At 40.4% G+C, this 23,213-nt stretch overlaps 1 pseudogene; it reads right to left on the bottom strand.

Annotated features, from left to right (window-relative positions):
• Positions 1-1,002: 1,002 nt before the first annotated feature.
• LOC122681815 overlaps positions 1,003-23,213 on the bottom strand; it is a 31,872-nt pseudogene continuing 9,661 nt past the window's right edge.

Here is a 23,213-nt window from a genome sequence, read left to right as displayed (position 1 = left end):
ACCCTCTTACACTGTTAGTGGGAATGCAAACTAGTAGAGCCACCATGGAGAACAGTGTGACGATTCCTTAAAAAACTGGAAATACAACTGCCATATGGTCAGCAATCCCACTGCTGGGAATACACAGCGAGGAAACCAGAATTGAAAGAGACATGTGTACCCCAATGTTCATCGCAGCACTGTTTATTTTTTTTTTAGGCTTTTCATAATAGTGTTTATTTTTTCCATATATTTAGAGATAGCTCCCCTTACAGCTATATGATTCACGTGTATTTTTTTTTCATTTATTTTTATTAGTTGGAGGCTAATTACTTTACAATATTGTAGTGGGTTTTGTCAAACATTGACATGAATCAGCCATAGATTTACATGTATTCCCCATGCCGATCCCCACTCCCACCGCCCTCTCTACCCAATCCCTCTGAGTCTTCCCAGTGCACCAGGCCTGAGCACTTGTCTCACGCACCCAACCTGGGCTGGTGATCTGTTTCACCCTAGATAATATACATGTTTCGATGCTGTTCTCTCGAAATATCCCACCCTCGCCTTCTCCCACAGAGTCCAAAAGTCTTTTCTGTACATCTGTGTCTCTTTTTCTGTTTTGCATATAGGGTTATCATTACCATCTTTCTAAATTCCATATATATGTGTTAGTATGCTGTAATGTTCTTTATCTTTCTGGCTTACTTCACTCTGTATAATAGGCTCCAGTTTCATCCATCTCATTAGAAGTGATTCAAATGAATTCTTTTTAATGGCTGAGTAATAGTCCATGGTATATATGTACCACAGCTTCCTTATCCATTCATCTGCTGATGGGCGTCAAGGTTGCTTCCATGTCCTGGCTATTGGACAGGCCAATTACTTTACAATATTGTACAGCATCAAAACATGTATATTATCTATGGTGAAGCAGTGCTGGATTTTTTAAATCATATTTTAGCATACCAAGGTAACTCAGTTTAGTTCAGTTCAGTTGCTCAGTTGTGTTCGACTCTTTGCAACCCCATAAATCACAGCACGTCAGGCCTCCCTGTCCATCACCAACTCCCGGAGTTTACTTAGTTAAAAAATAAGTATACAACCTGTAGTTTGAAGATTCCTTCTCTTTGTAAATAAACATGCACACACATTTGTATAGAAAAGTGCACCAAAGTATTATTAAAAGGGTTAATCACAGCTTGTTTTTATTTTCAATCCTTTGCCTTCTATTTCCTAACTTTCTTTAAATTGTATATATTATTTTAATTATCAGAAAAGGAAGTATTCTTAATTTGAAGTCTTTATTGTTTCATAATGTGTTAAATGTTTTAAATGAAAAGCAAGCTTTCAGAATTTCAGAAACTTCATTTAAGCACCTCCACAAAGTATGAAAATCTTCTTCACCATCCTAGAAGCAAGACATTCTCAAAGAACCACGGTGAGAGCTGAGAGTCAATATTCTTCAGAGAATGGAAACTCAGGGTGACTGACACCACTGCAAGAGAAGGAGGAGGATTCATTTATTAAATCAGCCATAGAGCATTAATGTCATAGAGTATTACTCTATGATGCAGACAGGATGGGCTAAAACTCTAAATCTACAAACACGTCCCTCCTTCTCCCCTGACAAGCACACATTAGGAGTCTGCTCCACATGCACACAGCACCTGCTTGTCCAATACCAACATTCATATGTAATATTCATTCCACAATGACAGGTAGTTTGACTCAGGTTACAATTTATTTATTTTTTTCATGTTTATTTACTCCGGTTACAATTTATAAGAGGGGACATTCATAGGACTAAGTATGGAGGTCATTTCAGACACAGATGGGACTTTTGTCCCTAGATGATGAGAAGGGTCACAGTGACCAAATTTGCTGCTTTTTCACACATCCATGGATAAGCAGATAATGAGAACCCCAAAAAAATACAGGGTGTCTCCATTAAGGAATTTCTCATCTGTTGAAGAGATATCATGTACACCTTAATAATCATACAGCACAAAATGGGATCATTATTTTCTTACTTTATAAAATATTAAAACACTGGTTATTCAGCAGTTAGTATTAGTGCTGTTTTCTTTTTGTCCGTGTTTGTATATTTCATTCTAATGTGTCCTTTTCAATTCAATTCATTATAAAGTGCATTTTTAGTGATTCCATATTCCAGGAGCTATGCTATTGAGTTGAGCCCACAAAGATATGTAAGTCTAGGCATTCACAGACTAATGAAGGAGAACACAGAATTTAAAAGGCTTTGAAAACTTAAAAGCCATTGAGTACAGAAGAGGAACTTTCCAGTTTTTTTCAACGTATCATAACTTTTCTTAGAATCGTGGTATAGCTTTGCAACAACTGAGAGAGTTTTGAGATTTTCCACTGAAACTAAATCTTCGTTTTACCATTAATTTGTATTCTTTTCTCTCAAAACTCCCTTCAAAATTTCTATTTTGTCTCTTCAGTCCTGATCTCCTTCTTCAGTAATTAGGCAGCTGGAGTAGCATGTTAGTGACTAAGTCAAAGTCCAGGTGATAGGGGCTTCCAAAGGGATGTACCCCTGATGGACAGAAGGTACAGAGGGGTGCGTGTTGACCCAAGAAACCAGACACCCAGTCTATCTTACCTGGGCGTGTCCTGCTAACAACACAGAAGTCACTCACTGGAGGGTCCATTAAGTTAATGACCTGCTTGTAATTCAGTGTTGTGAAATTATAAGGATGAGGAAATGGGAGTTGGAATGGGGGGGAAAGGCCAATGAAGAGATCAATTTGAAATAAATGGATAATGTCTTGGAGAAGAAATGCCCATTATGGAGAAAACCCACCAGATACTTAGGGGAGGGGATGGAAGTAGGTCCACTGTGACTTCTGAGCATTGGTGCACATTGGCCTGCCTGGATCCCCTCCAGAAAAATATTAACATGACATTTTACAATTGCACATGGGCAAATATCAATGCAGGCTTCCCAGGTTGTTCAGTGGTAAAGGATCCCACTGTCCATGCAGGAGACATGGGTCCAACCCCTGGATTGGGAAGATCCCTTGGAGAGGGAAATGCCTGGGAAATCCCATGGACAGAAGAGCCTGATAGGTTACAGTCCATGGGGTTGCAAAAGAGTCAGATAGGACTTCACAACTGAACAACAACAAAACGTGAATGTAATGCATGATGGATTCATTATTATATAGTTATTATTAACATAATCATTTTCCCCTGATGCAAAGAGAATTAAAGATGAAACATGTTCACAGGTCCCTGAGGGAAGAGTGGGCTACAGGCACCCTGCCCTTTGTGTTTTCTGGGTCCCTCCACATTGAGATGAGGTGCAGCAAGCCCAAGGATTAAGAGCACAGAGTAGTGAATTCACCACAGTGTCCACTCTGGCCATCCTGTACAATGGCCACTCTTTCCTGGGCTTTCCTGGGACCCAGTCACATTTCTGTCAGTCAGAGATGGAGCCCTGAAGGAAACCTCTGGTCTGAGGTCTACAGGAAGCCCCTGGTTTACTCCTACACTGGAAATCAGGACTGTCTTCCAAGAACTAAGCTTTTGAAAACCTTAATTCCCCTGCTGACCTGCCTGCTACAGAAAACAGTGTATGTGTGAGATATCTGTAAGTCACTTACAATAGTATCTCATTATATCTTATATTTCTATTCAGGCCATCGATTGTTTTCATGTCTTCTGGAGTCAGCTCGAAGTCAAACATCTGGAAGGAAAGAAGAATCACATTAACCTCTCCCCCAAGGAGCCGGCCTCCCCCTGGGGACTGGAGAATTTTCCAGCTGGATGGAGACATGAGGAGGGGACAGGGAAGCTATGTCTGTCCTCAGCTTGCAGGTGAACAAGCCTGGGAGCCTCTGCTGAGTTCTCACCTCTCCTTCCCACACCTTCTCCTTCTCTCTCCACCTCACAAACATTACAGCGCATCAGTCCCTTATCTTTCTAAGTGAATCACTTGTGACAGAAAACAAACTAAAATCTTCTTTTTCCAAACTCATTGCCTTTGGACACTCCTGACTTGATACTGAACCTGAGCTAACATGAGACTGATTGCATCTTCCCAACACACCCTAAGGGTGACAGCATTCAGCTGAAGCAGAGTGGGAAGGAGGCTCCCCCTTGAAAGCCTGTTCAGGAATATGATATCAAACTACTCATTATCTATGATTGAACCTAACAAAAATTTTATGCAAATGCTTTTGTGCAGAAAGTAATGAAATTGTTAAAACATTAAAGAACACCTTAACAATTAAAAATTCACATCATAGTCATGAAAATGCAAGCAATGGCAACCCACTCCAGTACTCTTGCCTGGAAAATCTCATGGACAGAGGAGCCTGGTAGACTACAGTCCATGAGGTCGCAAAGAGTCGGACATGACTAAGCGAATTTACTTTACATTAACAATTAAAAATTCACATCATAATCATGAAATTGCGAGCCCAATTTTGTTAAGAAATTCGTTTTCTCCAAAGTGATCTAGTGTTTCAATGCAACATGAACCAAAGATTTGAGCATGTATTCTTTCCTGGAAGCTGGTAAAGTGATACTAAATTTTAAATAAAGGAGAGCTAATCAAAAGTAGTCAGGACATTCTTAAAAAATAAAAAAAAATTACCATTCTGAAAAGCAAGACTGATTTTTCACTTAAGAACACAGTGTACGTGTCTCTTTCAGATCTGGTTTCCTCAGTGTGTATGCCCAGAAGTGGGATTGCTGGGTCATATGGCAGTTCTCTTTCCAGTTTTTTAGCCCAGGTTGGATGCATGAGACAAGTGCTCAGGGCTGGTGCACTGGGAAGACCCAGAGGGATCCGGTGGAGAGGGATGTGGGAGGGGGGATTGGGATGGGGAATACATGTAAATCCATGGCTGATTCATGTCAATGTATGGCAAAAACCACTACAATATTGTAAAGTAATTAGCCTCCAACTAATAAAAATAAATGGGAAAAAAAAATTTTTAATAAAAAATAAAGAACACAGTGTAGAAAACTGAATACTTAAATAGGAGACACCAGAAATGTATTTGTGGAAACTTGATATATGACTGAGCTGACAATGAAAATCTGTGAGGAAATATGGAACCTTAGATTTACATTTAAATACACATAAACATGTATGTATCTATTTTCATATTATCTTAGATAATCAGTTCCAATTAGATTACAGAACCAAATTTAAATGGAAATATGGAAACAATTTATCAGGGGACAATTTCTGTTCCCCTTGACTTGGCCTGACCTGTAACCTGCATTGAATAGTGATATATCCCATAAGTGGTAAGCCAGCTCTGAGCCCAGGAAGAGGACTTTTTACCTAATCACTGACTTGGGGTCATTGCCCTGTGCTGAGATGAAGACTATGTTAGTTGGCACAGTCTAGTCAAATATCCATGAAAAACTGTACAGAGAAGTATGAAGGCCTATCTGAGAAGAGCCACATCCACCTGCTAAAGCAGAACTGCCAAGCTGCTCTGAGCTGAACTTTAAATTCATAAAAGAGCCCAGCCAAGAGGACAACAGCTTAGCTGAGTGCAGGCTGATTGTCAAACCACAGAAGCAAGAGACACATAAAAGACCCCTGAATTAAATTCTGAAACTGAGGAGTTTCCTGTACAGCTATGGCTAAAGGTACAATAATGGTCTCCTACACCAAAAACAAAATACAGTCTAGCAAAAATGGACAAACTATTGAAGGAGAACTTCACAAAGACAGAAACTCAAGAAGATTAAATATACAAAAATGAAACCTTATTAGAATTTGGTGAAATGCAAAATAAAAACACAATTTTTCTGCCCTCATATTCACATGTTGATGGTGTTAGAAATGAAATCTTTGAGAGGCAATTAGGTAATGATGGTGGAGCCCTTGTGAATGAGATTTAAACAACATCATATTCATATAAGATATTTGGGAGAGCTCTATTGCCCCCTCCACCATGTTAAGATAGAAAGAGAAGCCTGTGACTTGGAGGAGCACCCTACCTGACCACACGGGGACCCTGAACTCAGATCTCCAGCTTCAGAATTGTGAGAAACAAATTTAAATTTTTTTCTCAGGCGCTCAATTTGTGGTATTTTGCTAGATTGATTCAAACATTCAAAAAAAATCAAATAATTCAATTGCATCCATTGAAAACAAGGAAAACAAAATTTCATTTGCATGAAGTGACAGAATACATTGCAAATGTAATGCTCAAACTAAAACCTCCATTATCTGTCCAACTGTGACCCTCTTCAGACATGATGCCTCTCCTGTTGCCACAGCAGGAGGAGAAAGCCACCAGAAATACACACAAGGCATTCATGCTCAGGGAAAGAACAGGTAACTCGTCTTGGCCCAAAGACGGTCTGAGAGTCAGACAAAGAATGACCCTTGTGAAGGATACTCCTTAGGAACCCTCTCCCCACAGACTCACTCATCACCTGTATATTCTCTTTGATCCACTTCTTATTGTTACCCTTGGCCAGAACCACAACCCCACGTTGTATCTGGTATGAAGGGCAACCAGAGCTGGGGTTTTCTTATGCTTTGGGGCAATGGCAGAGAGAACCGGGTCCTTCAAGAGAATGGGGTGGTTCAGATTCACCCTGGAAGGAAATTCAGAAATGCTGAGAAGCTGAGACTAGGTACTCAGTTTGTGAGTAGGTTTCCCAAACAGACCAAGAGTCTCACTCTAGATCACTGCTTCTCAAAGTGTGGTCCATGGACCAGCATCATCAGTATCACCTGGGATCTTATTAGAAATACAACCATGCCTGAGCTGAAGACAAACTGAATCAGAACCTCAACTGTGTCACTTCCCATTCTGTGTTTACAAAGCTCTACAGATGATTCAGAGGCATTATTGAGTTGAGACCAGGACTGCCAAACTCATAGATTTTTTCCTTAATTTTCAGGGAGTGTTTTTTCTTCTACAATCAAAGGCATGAAAAGAGAAACTGAAGGAAAAGACCAAGAGTAGTTTGTAAATTTCACTTTTTCTAAGGTATTGATAAAAATTGAGTGATCTCAAAATAAGAGACATTTATTTCATCATTATTCTACTATGGATGTTTACAAAAATGGTTCAAGTTGAATTTCTTTTCTATCATGATAGACCTAGGAGTTATATATTATTATATTATTATCTCAACTTTAGACATAAGGTAAGTGAGTCTTGGAACACCTATTTTTTAAAATGTGTTCCTTAGTTAATAGGTAAATCATGACATAAACTTGTGTCTCTGGTCTCAACTGGGGGATTATATATAGATTTTAATGCAGACATTTGTTACTGATGAGTCAACAAGCTAATACAATCTAGAAAAATTGGCTGGGTGATGGGAAGATGAAAGAGAAGAAACCATTCCATTATTCCTCTCTCTCCCTTCTTCCCATGAGAGTTACCTGAGTATTTTTTTATTTAAACTATCTCATCAAAAATTGAATTTTACATAAACTCCCTGTTGCTTTCATTAGAGTTCAATACCATCCTTTTACTCTTTGGGATCCCAGAGCACTATAGGCAACAAGAACAATATCATGTGACTTGCAGAAATCCAACAGTTTCCTCTGATTGAGATAAGGGTGACATTCCACCTGTAAAAAACCAGTAGAGAAGAGTGTCAGATATTATGGAAACATAATACTAATATGGCAAAGGGAGACAAAAAGTTTAAAAAATGATAAAGGAAAAATGATAACATTAAATGTAAACTGGAAATATTAACATCAACAGAGAAACAAAGAAAAGTGTGTTTATGTTTATACAGTTAATTTATGATGGACATAGATAGGAGAACCAGTCCGAGATTGACTAATCAAAACATGGACTGTACATTTGAGTAGACATTTATGAGTAAACTATTTCATAGACTGTTAGCATCACCATGAGCCTTTAACTTCACCCTCTAACCTGATGATTTTCATAATGTCCAGCACAATTTTCTGAACTGTGTTCCCTGCTAAAGACTTATAAATGCTGTGACACCAAGATTTAGGAATCAGCCATCAGGACCCCACACAAACCCTTAATACCCATTGCAACTGATTTGACTCTATTAATTTACCTCTGATTCTATGTTTTCATGGTTTTCCTTCCTGTAAAAAGCTTGCTCCAGGGCACTTTCAATCTCCGAACTGGTCATGCTATCATCTCAGGGAAATACTTCCTTCCTCTACTTCTGGGTTCTATTCATTATTTACCAGGAAGCCCTCTGCACTTTCTCCATCCAAATTTATCAGACAGAGATACCATTATGGGTTCTATTCACACCATCCAGACAGGGGCTCTACTCTCTAGAACCTTCTGTCCACAAATGTAGGATGAACAGGAGGGGAGGACAGACAGACATCAGGCTCCAGTGCAAGAAGGAGTTTCTGAAGAGCAGGAGGGAGAGGAGCTGAGCTGCTCACCTGGTTGCAGACGGGCTTGTACTTGAGCCCCGGCTTGTTCAGGATCTTCTCCAGCTGCTTGTGGTTGAAGTTGGACACCCCGATAGACTTGGTCAGTCCTACATTCTTACACTTCTCCAGGGCCTGGGAGGGAAGGGTGGTGAACAGTCATTTAAAATTAGTGATAGATCAAGAATAAATGCTGGAAAAAATCTGTAAAAGTATCATCCATCAAGAATTAACATTGATTATCAAGAAGAAAAGAGGGGAAGAAGACATTATACAAAAAGAATTATCATCCCCTCTCTGAACCCTGGAGAAGACATATCACATGGAAGGAAAGAGATACCTGTCTGCACTGTCCCATAATCTCCTCCTCCTTTCCTCTCTGGAACATTTCAGCAATGGTTTCCTCCCCACAACCCCAGCATCACAGCCCTTAGACTTTATGAACTGCTGGGTCTGATGGTCCACAGCCCATTCTTACAGGTGGAAGAAATGAAAGAGGTTCCCAATCTCCTGGCTCCTCTTCTGGTCTCTCTCCTCCCCATACTCACCTCCCATGTGCGACAGAAATCCACTGAGTCAAATACCAGTTTTCCATTTTCATCTGTTGGCAAAATGTCCTCCCCTGGCTGGAATAGAAGCAGTCATTTTAGAGATGTCACAAAGTAATTTCTCCATATTTAGCCAGGCTCCCAAGCACCAGGAATTAAACCTCCATGAGGTGTGTTTACAACTTTCTAGATACTAATCTTTGCCAAGTGATTTTGTCTATGTAAGCAATGTCTTCAGGAGGGAGATTTACTCTACTCTTTTGCACTAAATATATGTTATAATAAGTACAATTTTTCTAATTCCTAAAACGGACTTCCAGTGATTCTGTGAATTTTGTCTCTTCTTGTACTTGCCTCTTTAGAAGTGCTTCTGTGAGCTGGGAATGGCAGTAAGTTACATGGCTTTATTTCCAGAATAAAAATTGCAATCTTGACCTGGGCTAGATAATCAGATTTCCTTTTATCTCTGAGCATCAGGTGCCCTAGGGAAGGCATATGAGCCAGGAAGGCTCTCCTTAGGTTGATATGGAATGTGGATGATCCAGCCATGCTCTCAAATATTCATGACCATGAGCCTTGAGCTGCCCCATTATTTGCCACTAATGGAAAATGTTCAGTAAAAATAAAGCAAACCACGAGTAGTGCCCTGATAAGGGATAGAAAAAAGGAGACATTTCTGAAGAGTACTGCAACCCTCAATTCTGTCTGTGGCTGGAACTTACCATCTACATAGTCTATGAAGCTATTTTGTGTCAGATAGCTTGAGTTCTGTAACATGAAATCAGTTGTTCTAAGTAAACCTTTCTTAATGGCTAAGTGCAGACTACAAACCTCATCTGAAGACAGGGGAGACTGTAGGCAAGGTTTCCCAAGTCCCTATAAAGGTATGAGGTTTAGACCCACACAGAGGGAGCACCACCAAATCTGCTCAACTAGAAAGGGTGAAAGGCAAGATAAACTCATCATGTTCAATGTAAGGCAGTGTCATGCTTACTACAGCTGCACCAAACTCTTGGTTCATGAAATTTCCAGAGAGTCAGGAGTCATAACCAGGACTGGGTGCAGAACTGGCTTATTTCTATTTCTGAAAGTTTTCAAGCAGAGACTCTCAGATTATTTAACTCCTTTTTCTGGGAGGCATATAAGGAATTCAAAGAATCTCAGTAAAAAGCAACCTAGATGCCCATCAGCAGATGAATGGATAAGGAAGTTGTGGTACATATACACCATGGAATATTACTCAGCTATTAAAAAGAATTCATTCAAATCACTTCTAATGAGATGGATGAAACTGGAGCCCATTATACAGAGTGAAGTAAGCCAGAAAGATAAAGACCAATACAGTATACTAACACATATATATATGGAATTTAGAAAGATGGTAATGAAAACCTTTATGCAAAACAGAAAAAGAGACACAGATGTACAGAACAGACTTTTGGACTCTGTGGGAGAAGGCAAGGGTGGGATGTTTCGAGAGAACAGCATCAAAACATGTATATTATCTATAGTGAAACAGATTACCAGCCCAGGTTGGATGCATGAGACAAGTGCTCGGGCCTGGTGCACTGGGAAGACCCAGAGGGATTGGGTAGAGAGGGAGGTGGGAAGGGGGATTGGGATGGGGAATACATGTAAATCCATGGCTGATTCATGTCAATGTATGACAAAAACCACTACAACATTGTAAGGTAATTAGCCTCCAACTAATAAAAATAAATGGGAAAAAAAAGATGATCACAAATGATTACTTGGGGGATTCTACTCTAGTGTAGAACCTACTAAGACAAATCTTACTCCAACCATCCAGGCAAGCTGATGAACATTTTAACACAAGATATAGCATTGATGTGATCACACAAATTTCCAACCTTCAGAGCCAGTGGATAATGCATAATATAGAGATCAACATAGTCCAGTTGAAGACTTTTCAGTGACTTTTCCAAGGCTGGTCGGACCAACTCTGGTCGAAAGGATGTGCACCAAAGCTGCAGACATTAAGAAATAAAATTTGTGTTAATAAAACTTTAGGTAATTTTTTTGGGGGGGCGTACCATGTGGTTTATGGGATATTACTTCCCAGACCAAGGATGGAATCCCAGCTCATTGCAGTAAAGTACCACAGCTTAATCACTGAACCACCAGAGAACTCTAATACTTTAGGAATATACCAATAAGCATAGTTCACCAAACAACTCTTCACTGAACAAATGATCCTATTATATAATTTTCACCTGGGCACAATCACTTGCACACATGTGCACACACACAACACACACAGTACCTTTGAAGTGCAGAATATGTCTTCTCTCTTCACAGTGCCGTCTGCAACCTTACTTTGAATGGCCTGGCCTATCTGCTCTTCATTTTGGTACACATGAGCACAGTCAATACGGCGGAACCCAACCTCTATAGCAAATGGTGTGAATTCCAGAGCTTCCTTCTTAGCAACCTACATAAGCAACAAAGATAGAAGCTGAATATCCACATAAGAAATTGCTAGACACAAGCTTTCACCTTCCCAACATAAACATTTCTTTGTGCCTTTGGTTAGTCCTGTATGTGTGGTGATGAATGCTTGACGATTTCCCTGAACATTCCTGGTCAGTGGTTAAGTAGACACCCAGGAACCCTTCAACCTGAGGCAAGCAGTGGTTGATTGTTGCCATCAGAGGACCTCAAGACCACCTGCAGGTTCATTGATTTGCTGGAAGAACCCAAAGAATTCAGCATAAAGTTGTAGTCATGGATATTATTTATACAGTGAGATGTTTGAAGATAAGTCAACAAAGGTGTAGGATGCCTGGTAAAAGCATCAGGAAACAAAGTAAAAGCTTCTAAGACCTTTGTCTACCAGTAAAACCACAAAGAATACACCACATAAAAACTATGTAATCAAGGCATGCAAAGTGATGTTCTCATATAAATTGTTGTTTCTATTCAGTTTCTCAGAGTCCTGTTCAACTCTTTCTGACCCTACTCCAGGTTTCCCTGTCTTTCATTATCTCCTGCAGTTTGCTCAAACTCATGTCCATTGGGTCAATACTGCCATCCAACCATCTCATCCTCTATTGTATCCTTCTCCTCCCGCCCTCAATCTTTCCCAGAATCAGGGTCTCTTCCAATGGGTTGGCTCTTCACATCATGTGACCAAAGTATTGGAGCTTCAACTTCAGCATCAGTCCTTCCAAGGAATACTCAGGATTGATTTCCTTTAGGATTGACCAGTTTTGTCTGTCTCCTTGCAGTCCAAGGTACTCTCAAGAGTCCTCTCCAACACCACAGTTCAAAAGCATCAATTCTTTGCACTCAGACTTTTTTATGGTCCAACTCTCACATCTGTTCATAGTTACTGGAAAAGCATAGCTTTGACTATATGGCCCTTTGTCAGCAAAGTAATGTCTCTGCTTTTTAATACACTGTCTTGGCTTCTCATAGCTTTTCTTCCAAGGAGCAAGCGTCTTTTAAAATTCCTGGCTATAGTCACCATTCACAATGATTTTGGAGTTCAAGAAAATAAAGTGTGCCACTGTTTCAATTTTTTCCTCATGTATTTGCCATGATGTGATGGGACTGAATGCCATCATTTTAGTATTTTTTTTTCATCTTAGTATTTTTAATGCTGAGTTTTAAGCCAGGTTCTTCACTCCCTCTTTTGCTTTCATCAAGAGGCCTTCTAGTTCCTCTTCCCTTTCTGCCATTACGGTGGTGTCATCTCCATTCTTGCCTGGAGAATCCCAAGGAAAGAGGAGCCTGGCAGGCTACAGTCCACGGGATTGCAGAAGTCAGGAATGACTGAGCAACTAAACCACCATCACCACAGAGGAATGAGCCAGTGAGCTTCAGTAACATCCTGACCCCTTCATCCCCCTCACCCCACTTTGCTCTACAAAGTACACAAGTCTTGTCTTCTATCTGCATAATGTCTCTGAATATGTTTTTCCATTTTATGAATTAGAATAGTGAGACTCAAAGTTTAAGGACCAATCCCTTGTCACATCTACCCTAAAGACAAGATAGACAGCAAACTTTCTCGCTTCCAGACTAGAGATTTACCAGCCCATCTTAAGCCCAAGCGCTGCAAACCATACTTTAATAAAAAGACATTGAAAGTGAAAGTGTTAATCGCTCAATCGTGTCCGACTCTTTGTGACGCTGTGGACTATAGCCCATCAGGCTCCTCTGTCCACGGGTTTCTCCAGGCAAGAACACTGGAGTGGGTTGCCATTTCCTTCTCCAGGGGATCTTTCTGACCCAGGGATCGAACCCAGATCTCCCACATTGCAGGCAGATTCTTTACCATGTGAGCTACCCGGGGAAGCCCAAGAAAATATTATAAAACCTGGCCTGTAAGATAGTAGCTTTTCCCTTCAAATGAGACTATATTTTCCCTAAGAATAAGTTTCCAAGCAGAAACAGAAATATGAGGCAAAACACAGCTGGAGTGTTTCTTCCCTGCCATCTAGCATGCACCCCACAGTAGAAAAGCAATTCATTCCCATTATTTTCCATTCACCTCATCTATAGGACCTCCCACCTCAAATACTTCTCTGTGTCATGGCTTTTTGGAAGGAGGAAAGAGTTATGGAATTAATTTAATATACAGATGAACCTCACTGTTGCAATCACCTTCAAAGCAATGCACCTGACAGTTTTCTTGACAGCCAAACCTCCTCTTCTGCCAAGCTGGGAAAGAGCTGGAAACCGGAGGGGAACCCAGAGTAATCTGCAAGTGAGCACAGCCTCAGACCCTGATGCAGAGTGGAGACTGGATGTTATCTCCCCTTTCACAGGGCATGGTTCTAGCCTGGTTAGTGACCCTCCCAGAGTCACCCAGGAACTCAGTGCTTGACAATCCAAGTCCCTTCCACTCATGTTACATTCACTTACTATTTATATCTCAACCCACAACCAGTACTGTTACCTCTGGAGGTGCATAGGTTCCAAATCCCAGGACAGGAATGAAGTGGCCGTCATTAAGCTTCACCTTCTGGCCTTTGGGATCCATTGCCTGTTTCTCCTCTGAGTAAGTAAATTGATATTTTCTTCTTCCTTTACAGGTTATAAATAGCAGGAAGTTCACATCCCAGCTGCACTGTCCAACATTAGCAGATATATTGTAGGAGAAGTGTGATTAAACTAGTGTCCATGGAGTAAGAAGAGGCTTAAAGACAGTCAGTTTGTTTGACTTTTTTTTTATCAGCATAACCTCAAGTATTATATACTGATGAAATTGGGTGGGCAATTATGGACCATTAGTTAGACTAGAAACTTCTAACAACAATCCCTTTTGTTTTCCTATTATGACCATAATGTCAATCAAACATCAATTGAAAAAGTCATCCTACAGAACAAACACACACACATACACAAATCACACAATCCAAAGTGTTTAATAGCATTTTTTAAAATGTTACCCCTTAATAAAGAATCAAAACTTCAAATGAAAATAAATTTGTTTCTTTATATTTCCCACCAGGAAAATTATTATGCTTTTCAGACCTGACTGGTGAAATCCTGAACAGGATACAGGAACCAGACATTTTGGCAAAGTACTTATTGGAGATTAGTTATTAATAGCCTTAGGATACCATATGCACTGTGCAAAGAGACTCTGAGTGTTTATACATTGTACTTAGTTATATAACTTTAAGAGTACTCTCATAGATTAGCACTGAAACATGTATATCACCATGCATGAAATAGATGACCAGTCCAAGTTCAACGTATGAAATGGGGCACTCAAAGCCAGTGCACTGGGACAACCCAGAGGGATGGGATGGGTAAGGAGGTGGAACAGCAGTACAGAACAAGGGGACATGTACAACCATGGCTGATTCATGTCAACGTATGACAAAAGCCACCACAATATTGTAAAGTAATTAACCTCCAATTAAAATAAGTAAATTATTTTTTAAAGAGTACTCTTATAATGTAGCTGATACGTATTTTACATAATTTACTAACTGTTCCACATTATTCATAAAAGAAAAAACTATAAACAAATTAAAATAACACAAATTTGGAAAGAAAACAGAAGTTACGATGCACTGATATATGAAAATGTTGTGAAGATAAATAAAATTTAACATGTACAGTGATGTCAGCAAACTGGTGAGGTGGGAGGACTGAAATCTCCCATGGAAAGACAAGAAAAGAAAGAGAAATTAGTTGTAAAATAAGTCAAACAAAGATTGACAACAACAAAGTGAACAGGCAATTAGGAAAAATCCAGAACAGAGTAGAAGGGAATTTCATCATGTATTACTCACTTGTACCCTCCTCCTGCCTGGAGTAGTGCAGTCTTGATCAGCTCCCAGTTGCCTCCCTCAAACCAGAATGATCAGAGGAAACCTTATGTGCGAGGTTCCAACCAACTTGGGGGCTGCCTGGAGACTGGTGTCTGTTCCACTTAACTCTAAGCTTGAACTAAAGAGCTCCTGGAATGCCTATTGCAGCTGCAGGGGAACTATATATTTATGTTTGTGTGTATGTAGCCAAGGAAAATGAATAAGGGTGGAGACATAGACTAGACCATGTATTAAAAGACTCTGAATAGAATGGGGGTGTGGCTTTGGGGGACAAAGTGCATTCAAAAACAGTCATAAATTCACCAGAATCAGATAGCCAGTCTTGACCAGGTAAGATGCTGACTCAAAGTGAACTGAGCCACGCTTACTTTCCTATTGGGCTGATCCCAGGACTAGGAGCATGATGAGTTAACTAGTGAAAGTTATGACAAGGAATAACTCTACCAAGAGTGAGCATTTGCCTGTTTCAAGTACCCAACTGAATGCGCACACACAGGACCACACACACATCTGGACGGGGCAAGGCGGCCATCAAAGAGGGGCCTGATGAGGAGCAGAGTCTGGGGCTCTGATGGTGTGCCAGGGCTGCACCACATGCACGGCTGCCCGCACCAGGGACTGCTCCAGCACGCCTTCCTCCAGCTCTGCCACTCTCTGGGGCAAAGGTGCCAGTGCAGAGGAGGGGGGTGCACACTTACAAGGAGTGGAACCAGTCTGGACCCAACCCTCAGAGTTTTGCTCCAGCATCTTGGGACTTGCCTGGCCCAGTAGGGTGGGGACAGCTGCTGAGCACAGGAGAAGCCTTTGCTCACACTGGGCTCTGGCTCTAGCCTGCCCCCTCCCCCTCCCACCAAGGTGACAGTTGCCAGCATGACCTGGGAAGGGGTAACCCTGCCCTCCCTCCTCAGCTCCAGCTCTGCCCCAAGCCTCTGGGCACATAGACTGTACAGGGACGGGTCTACGCAAGGACACCCCTACAAACAGGTACAGGTAACTTTTATTACCTAATTTCATAGAGAAGGAGGAAGCTAAGCAAAATGAGAAGAGAGAGGAATTTGTGTCATATGAAACAATAAGAAAAAAAAACTGAAAAGGTCAGATATTGAGACAGAGATTAATAATTTACCAAAATAATTTATCAGAATACAGAATTATAAGAAGAATGCCACAATATCTAGGGAATAGAACATACTAACATTCACAGTGTAGGGGTTCCAGAAGCAGAAGAGATGGGGAAGAGGTCTGAAAATATAGGTGTGATGAAATTATGGCTAAAAATTTCCTTTAACCTGGGACTTTCCTGGTGGTCCAGTGGTGAGGATTCTGTGCTTCCACTGCAGGGGGCGCGATTCTGAACCTGGTCTGGGGACAATCTTGTAAAGGTGATTAAAATCTTGCGATGCAAAATATTCTTGGTTTCCCTGGCAACCCTAATATAATGACAAAGTCCTTAAATGTGTGACCTGGGACGGTTGTAGTCGAAGAGAAGGTGGGAAGATAGGAGCATTGGATAAAAGATTCTAAGATGCTACAGTCTGTCTCTGAAGATCTTGGTAGAGTCTACAAGATGAAGATGGAAGAGCTCTCTTGTTGTTCAGTTTCTCAGTATGTCCAACTCTTTGCTACCCCATGGACTGCAACACACCAGGCCTCTCTGTCCTTCACTATCTCCCAGAGTTTGCTCAGACTCATGCCCATTGAGTCGACGATGCCATCCAACCATCTCACTATCTGTCATCCCTTTCTCCTCTTGCCCTCAGCATCAGGGTCTTTTCCAGTGAGTTGGCACTTAGCATCAGGTGGCTAAATATTGAGCTTCAGCTTCAGCATCAGTCCTTCCAATGAATATTCAGGTTGATTTCCTTCAGGATTGACCAGTTTGATCTCCTGGCTGTCCAAGGGACTCTCAAGAGTCTTCTCCAGCACCACAGTTTGAAAGCATCAATCCTTCAGGGCTCAGCCTTCTTTATAGTCCAACTCTCACATTCATACATGACTACTGGAAATGCCATAGCTTTGACTCTACAGAACTTTGTTGACAAAATGATGGCTCTGTTCTTGAACAGGTTATCTAGATTTGTCATAGTTTTTTTCCAAGGAGTAATCATCTTAATTTAATGGCTACAGTCACCATCTGCAGTGATTTTGGAGGCCAAGAAAATAAACTCTGTCACTGTTTCCAAGTTTTCCCCATCTATTTGCTGTGAAGGGATGGAACCAGATGCCATGATCATAATTTTTCAAATATTGAGATTTAAACTAGTTATTTCTCTCTCCTCTTTTACCTCCATCAAGAGATTCCTTAGTTCCTCTTTGCTTTCTGCCGTTAAGGTGATGTCATCTGCTTATCTGAAGTTACTGATATTTCTCCCAGTGATCTTCAACCCACCTTGTGATTCATCTAGCCCGGCGTTCCACATGATGTACTCTGCATATAAATTAAATAAACAGGGTGACAATATATGACTTTGATGGGCTCCTTTCCCAATTTGGAATCAGTCCATTGTTTCGTGTCCTGTCGTGTCCTGTTGCTTCTTGGCCTGCATACAGGTTTCTCAGGAGCCAGGTAATGTGGTCTGGGATTTCCATCTCTTTAAGAATTTTCCACAGTTTGTTTTGATCCATACAGTCAAAATCTTTAGCATAGTCAATGAAACAGAAGTAGATGCTTTTTTATGGAATTTCCTCACCTTTTCTGTGATTCAATGGATGTTGGCTATTTGATCTCTGGTTTCTCTGCCTTTTCTAAATCCAGCTTGTACATCTGGAAGTTCTCAGTTCACATACCACTGAAGCCTAGCATCAAGGATTTTCAGCATTGCTACCTTGCTACTCTATGAAATGAGTGCAATTGTGCAGCAGTTTCAACATTCTTTGGCATTGCCCTTCTTTGGGATTGGAATGAAAACTGACCTCTTCCAGTCCTGTGGCCACTGCTGACTTTTCCAAGTTTGCTGGGTTATTGAGTGCAGCACTTTCACAGCGTCATCTTTTGTGATTTGGAATAGCTCAGCTGGAATTCCATCACCTCCACTAGTTTTGTTCATGCGAAAACCCTCTTGACTTCGCATTCCATGATGTCTGGTTCTATGTGAGTGATCACACCATAATGGTTATCCCGGTCACTAGGGCCTTTTTTTTGTATAGTTCTTCTTTGTATTTTTGCCACCTGTTCCTAATCTCTTCTGCTTATCTTAGGTCATACCATTTCTGTCCTTTATTGTCCTCATCTTTGAATGATATGTTCCTTTGGTATCTCTAATTTTCTTGAAGTGATCTCTAGTGTTTCTCATTATATTGTTTTCCTCTGTTTCTTTGCACTGATCACTTAAGAAGACTTCCTTACCTCTCCTAGCTATTTCTTAGAACTCTGCATTCAGATAGGTAAATCTTTCGCTTTTTCCTTTGCCTTATGCTTTTCCTCTTTTCTCAGCTATTTGTAAGCTCTCCTCAGACAACCATTTTGTCTTGTTGCATTTCTTTTCTTGGGATGGTCTTGATTACCACCTCCTATATGATGTTGCAAACCTCCACCCATAGTTCGTCACGCACTCTATCTATCAGATCTAATCCTTTGAATCTTTTTGTCACTTCCACTGTATAATCATAAAGAATTTCATGTAGGTCATACCAGAATGTCCTAGTGGTTTTCCCTTCATACTAGAGGGAGCACGTGCCACTGTTACCAAAATGGTGTGTGTGGGTACCGCTGCTTGTTGCTTCAAAGCCAATAATCAGGCCAGGTTGGTGGAAAGAAAAGTTTGTTTGATTTCAGATACCAGCAACTGGGCTGTTGGGGTGACAGACATCGGTCCAAAGCCCGACCCCCCTCCAGTGGAAACCAGTGGGGTAAGAGCCCTTATAGACAGAAATGACAAGGGTGCTATATGCAGAAACAGCACAGTCAGCTCTGACAGTCATCTTCAAATTGGTCATCGGTGGTCTGACCCGTGTCATATTGATTGCTTTATGCACATTAGTCTTCAGTTCCAGGACCCATTTGTTTGAATTTCTTGAGGCCAATACTCAGAATTGTGGCAGTTTATGTCATGAATGTATTCTGGTCATCATGTAGTTAACTTCTCCACCAGGTGTTTTACTATCTATAAGGCAGCTCACAGGATATGGTTCAGAATATTATCTACAGCCCTTGAGAAAGAGCTGAAGGTCCCAGATTATGCTTAATGACCACATTGTTATTATTTAGTCTCTTTTGACCCTTTTCCTTTGTGTCTACATTTCTCAATCCTCTGATTAAACTTATTCTTTGAAGTTTTCCACAAAGAGCAGGAAAAGGACATGGTACAGGGGCAAGGAACAAAGGAGTCTGCTTCATTTCACCACCCATCAGCAGAAAATTGGATTAAAGATTTACTGAGCATTGCCCCGTCAACCAGAGAAAGACTTTCCCCACAGTCAGTTCCTCCCATCAGGAAACTTGCACAAGCCTCTTATCCTCATCCATCAGAGGGCACACAGTAGAAGCAAGAATTTCAATTCTATGGCCTTCAGAATAAAAACTACAATCACAGAAAACTAAACAATACGATCACATGGATCACACTTTGTGTAACTCATGAAAATATCAGTCATGCCATGCAGGGCCACCCAAGATGGACAAGTCATGATGGAGAGATTTGATGACAGAGAAAGAATGGTAAACCACTTCAGTATTCCTGCCTTGAGAATCCCATGAACAGTATGAAAAGGCAAAAATATATGACACTGAAGGACAGGACCCCCAGGTTGGTAGGTGTCCAACAAGTAGGTGTCAGGACACAGGTCCTACACCTACAGGTGTACCTACAGGTGTACCTACACCTACAGGACACAGGACCTGTGTAGGACACAGCTAGGTGTCCAATGTGCTGCTAGAAAAGAGTGGAGAAATAGCTCTAAAAGGAATGAAGAGGCAGAGTCAAAACAGAAACAATACCCAATTATGGATGTGTCTAGTGGTGGAAGTAAAGTCTGATGCTGTAAAAAATAATATTGCATAAGAACCTGGAATGTTAGTCTCTGAATCCCAGTAAACTGGATGTGGTCAAACAGGAGATGGCAAGAGTAAACATGGATATTTTAGAAATCAGTGAACTAAAATGGATGGGAAATGGGTGAAATTAATTCAACTGACCATTATATCTTCTACTGTGGGCAAGAATGCCTTCGAAGAAAGGGAGTAGCCCTCATAGTCAACAAAAGAATCCAAAATGCAGTATACTTGGGTGCAATCTCAAAGATGACAGAATGATCTTGGTTCATTTTCAAAGCAAACCATTCAACATGACAGAAATCCAAGTCTATACCCCAACCACAAATGCCAGAGAAGCTGAAGTTGATGTGTTCTTGGAAGACCTAAGAGACCTTCTAAATCTAACATCCAAAAAAAAAAAAAGTCATTTTCATCATAGGGGACTGAAATACAAAAGTAGAAAGTCAAGAGATACCTGGACTAACAGACAAGTTTCGCCTTGGAATACAAATAAAGCAGGGCCAAAGCTAAGAGAATTTTGTCAAAAGGATGCTCTGGTCTTAGCAAACACTCTTCCAACAACACAGGACCTGTTCTCTAGGAGCTGGAAAAGGCAAGGAAATGGATTTTCCCCTACAACCTCCAGAAAAGAATGCTGGCCTGCTGGCACTTTGACTTTACCCCATTGAACCACATTTTGAATTTCTGACCTCAGGATATGTAATAATATCAGCAATAATAAATAATATAAATAATATCAGCAACTAATAAATTGCTGTTGTTTCAAAGCACAAATTTTTGGTCATTTGTTATAACAGCAATCTAACTAAAACAAATGTGGTTCAAATCAGCCCCACCTCCATCTGCTGCATCACAGGTTTTCCTCTCTCTGCTGGACTGTTCCTCTGACCTCAGAGGTAGGTGATCATCTCCACCAACAGGGAACCTTGTCTTGTAATTCCACTTTCTCCTTCAGCACCTGCCCAATTCCATGGTCCGTGTTACAGCAACGTCTTTGAAAACCATGTATACTATGTTTCTCATTGGTCTCTTCACACCATTTCTTGAACTTACTCTACTCAAGGTTTGCCTTCACTATCAAAGCACCACTTGACTTTGCCAAGGTTAACTGCCCAATCCAGTGGTCCGTTTCAGTCTTCTCTTACTTATCCACTAGGAAGCACTGGACTCTTTTTTCCTCCAATCATACACTTCATGTGCTTTCTAAGAACAGTCCCTCCCACCTCACTAGCCTCTCCTTCTCTGTCCCTTTTGCTGGTTCCTCCACTTTTTCTTTTTTTAAGGAAAAACCAACTTCTCAATGCTGAGTTGTCATGAACCTTAACATCCATGTCTAAACTCACTCACTGTATGACATATTATCTCCAATTTTCTAGTTTCTTGGCTTTGAGTGGCAACTAAATTTGAGAAACCACAAATATAAATATTTTAGCTAACCTTTTTCTCTGATAGACTTCTATGTCCAACTGTATGCATGCATCTTCACTTGGGTACCTAAAGTCATCTCAAAGATACATGTCTATAATTGAACTCCTAATCTTTCCACAAAAATATGCTCTCCCCACATTGTCTCCATCTGAGAAAATGGCATCTCCTTTTCCTATCCCTTAAGCACAAACGTTGGGGGTCAGTTTTGATTCCCCTTTTCCTTTCACTTTATGCCCAATACGTTAGACAGTCTAGTTGATGCAGCCCTTAAAATATATCCCTACTCTAACAACTTTGACCACACTCACAGTTCCTTCTGTGGTCCACGCAAGCATCATCTCTCACCTAGATTCCTGTAGAGTCCTAAAAGAGGGTTTTTATTTCTCTTTTTCTTCGCAATATAGCGACCAGGGTAATTTTTTTTTTTTTTAAAGCATGTCTGTTATGAACAACTTGGATGAAATGGACAAATTCTTAGAAAAGTATAACCTTCCAAAACTGAACCAGGAAGAAATAGAAGATCTTAACAGACCCATCACAAGCAAGGAAATCGAAACTATAATCAAAAATCTTCCAGCAAACAAAAGCCCAGGACCAGATGGCTTCACAGCTGAATTCTACCAAAAATTTAGAGAACAGCTAACACCTATCTTACTCAAACTCTTCCAGAAAATTGCAGAGGAAGGTAAACTTCCAAACTCATTCTATGAGGCCACCATCACCCTAATTCCAAAACCAGACAAAGATGCCACAAAAAAAGAAAACTACAGGCCAATATCACTGATGAACATAGATGCAAAAGTCCTTAACAAAATTCTAGCAAACAGAATCCAACAACATATTTAAAAAAATCATACACCATGACCAAGTGGGCTTTATCCCAGGAATGCAAGGATTCTTTAATATCTGCAAATCAATCAATGTAATACACCTCATTAACAAATTGAAAGATAAAAACCATATGATTATCTCAATAGATGCAGAGAAAGCCTTTGACAAAATTCAACACCCATTATGATTAAAACTCTCCAGAAAGCAGGAATAGAAGGAACATACCTCAACATAATAAAAGCTATATATGTCAAACCCACAGCAAGCATCACCCTCAATAGTGAAAAATTGAAAGCATTTCCCCTGAAATCAGGAACAAGACAAGGGTGCCCACTCTCACCACTACTATTCAACATAGTGTTGGAAGTTTTGGCCACAGCATTCAGAGCAGAAAAAGAAATAAAAGGAATCCAGATAGGAAAAGAAGAAGTGAAACTCTCGCTGTTTGCAGATAACATGATCCTCTACATAGAAAACCCTAAAGACTCTTCCAGAAAATTACTACAACTAATCAATGAATATAGTAAAGTTGCAGGATATAAAATTAACACACAGAAATCCCTTGCATTCCTATATACTAACAATGAAAAAACAGAAAGAGAAATTAAGGAAACAATACCATTCACCATTGCAACAAAAAGAATAAAATACTTAGGAGTATATCTACCTAAAGAAACAAAAGACCTATACATAGAAAACTATAAAACACTGATGAAAGAAATCAAAGA

The sequence above is a fragment of the Cervus elaphus genome, chromosome 23, assembly GCF_910594005.1.
Source record: "Cervus elaphus chromosome 23, mCerEla1.1, whole genome shotgun sequence".
In the NCBI taxonomy this organism is placed as follows: domain Eukaryota; kingdom Metazoa; phylum Chordata; class Mammalia; order Artiodactyla; family Cervidae; genus Cervus; species Cervus elaphus.
Note: the sequence above shows the minus strand (reverse complement) of the source record. Positions and strands in the feature narration are given on the sequence as shown.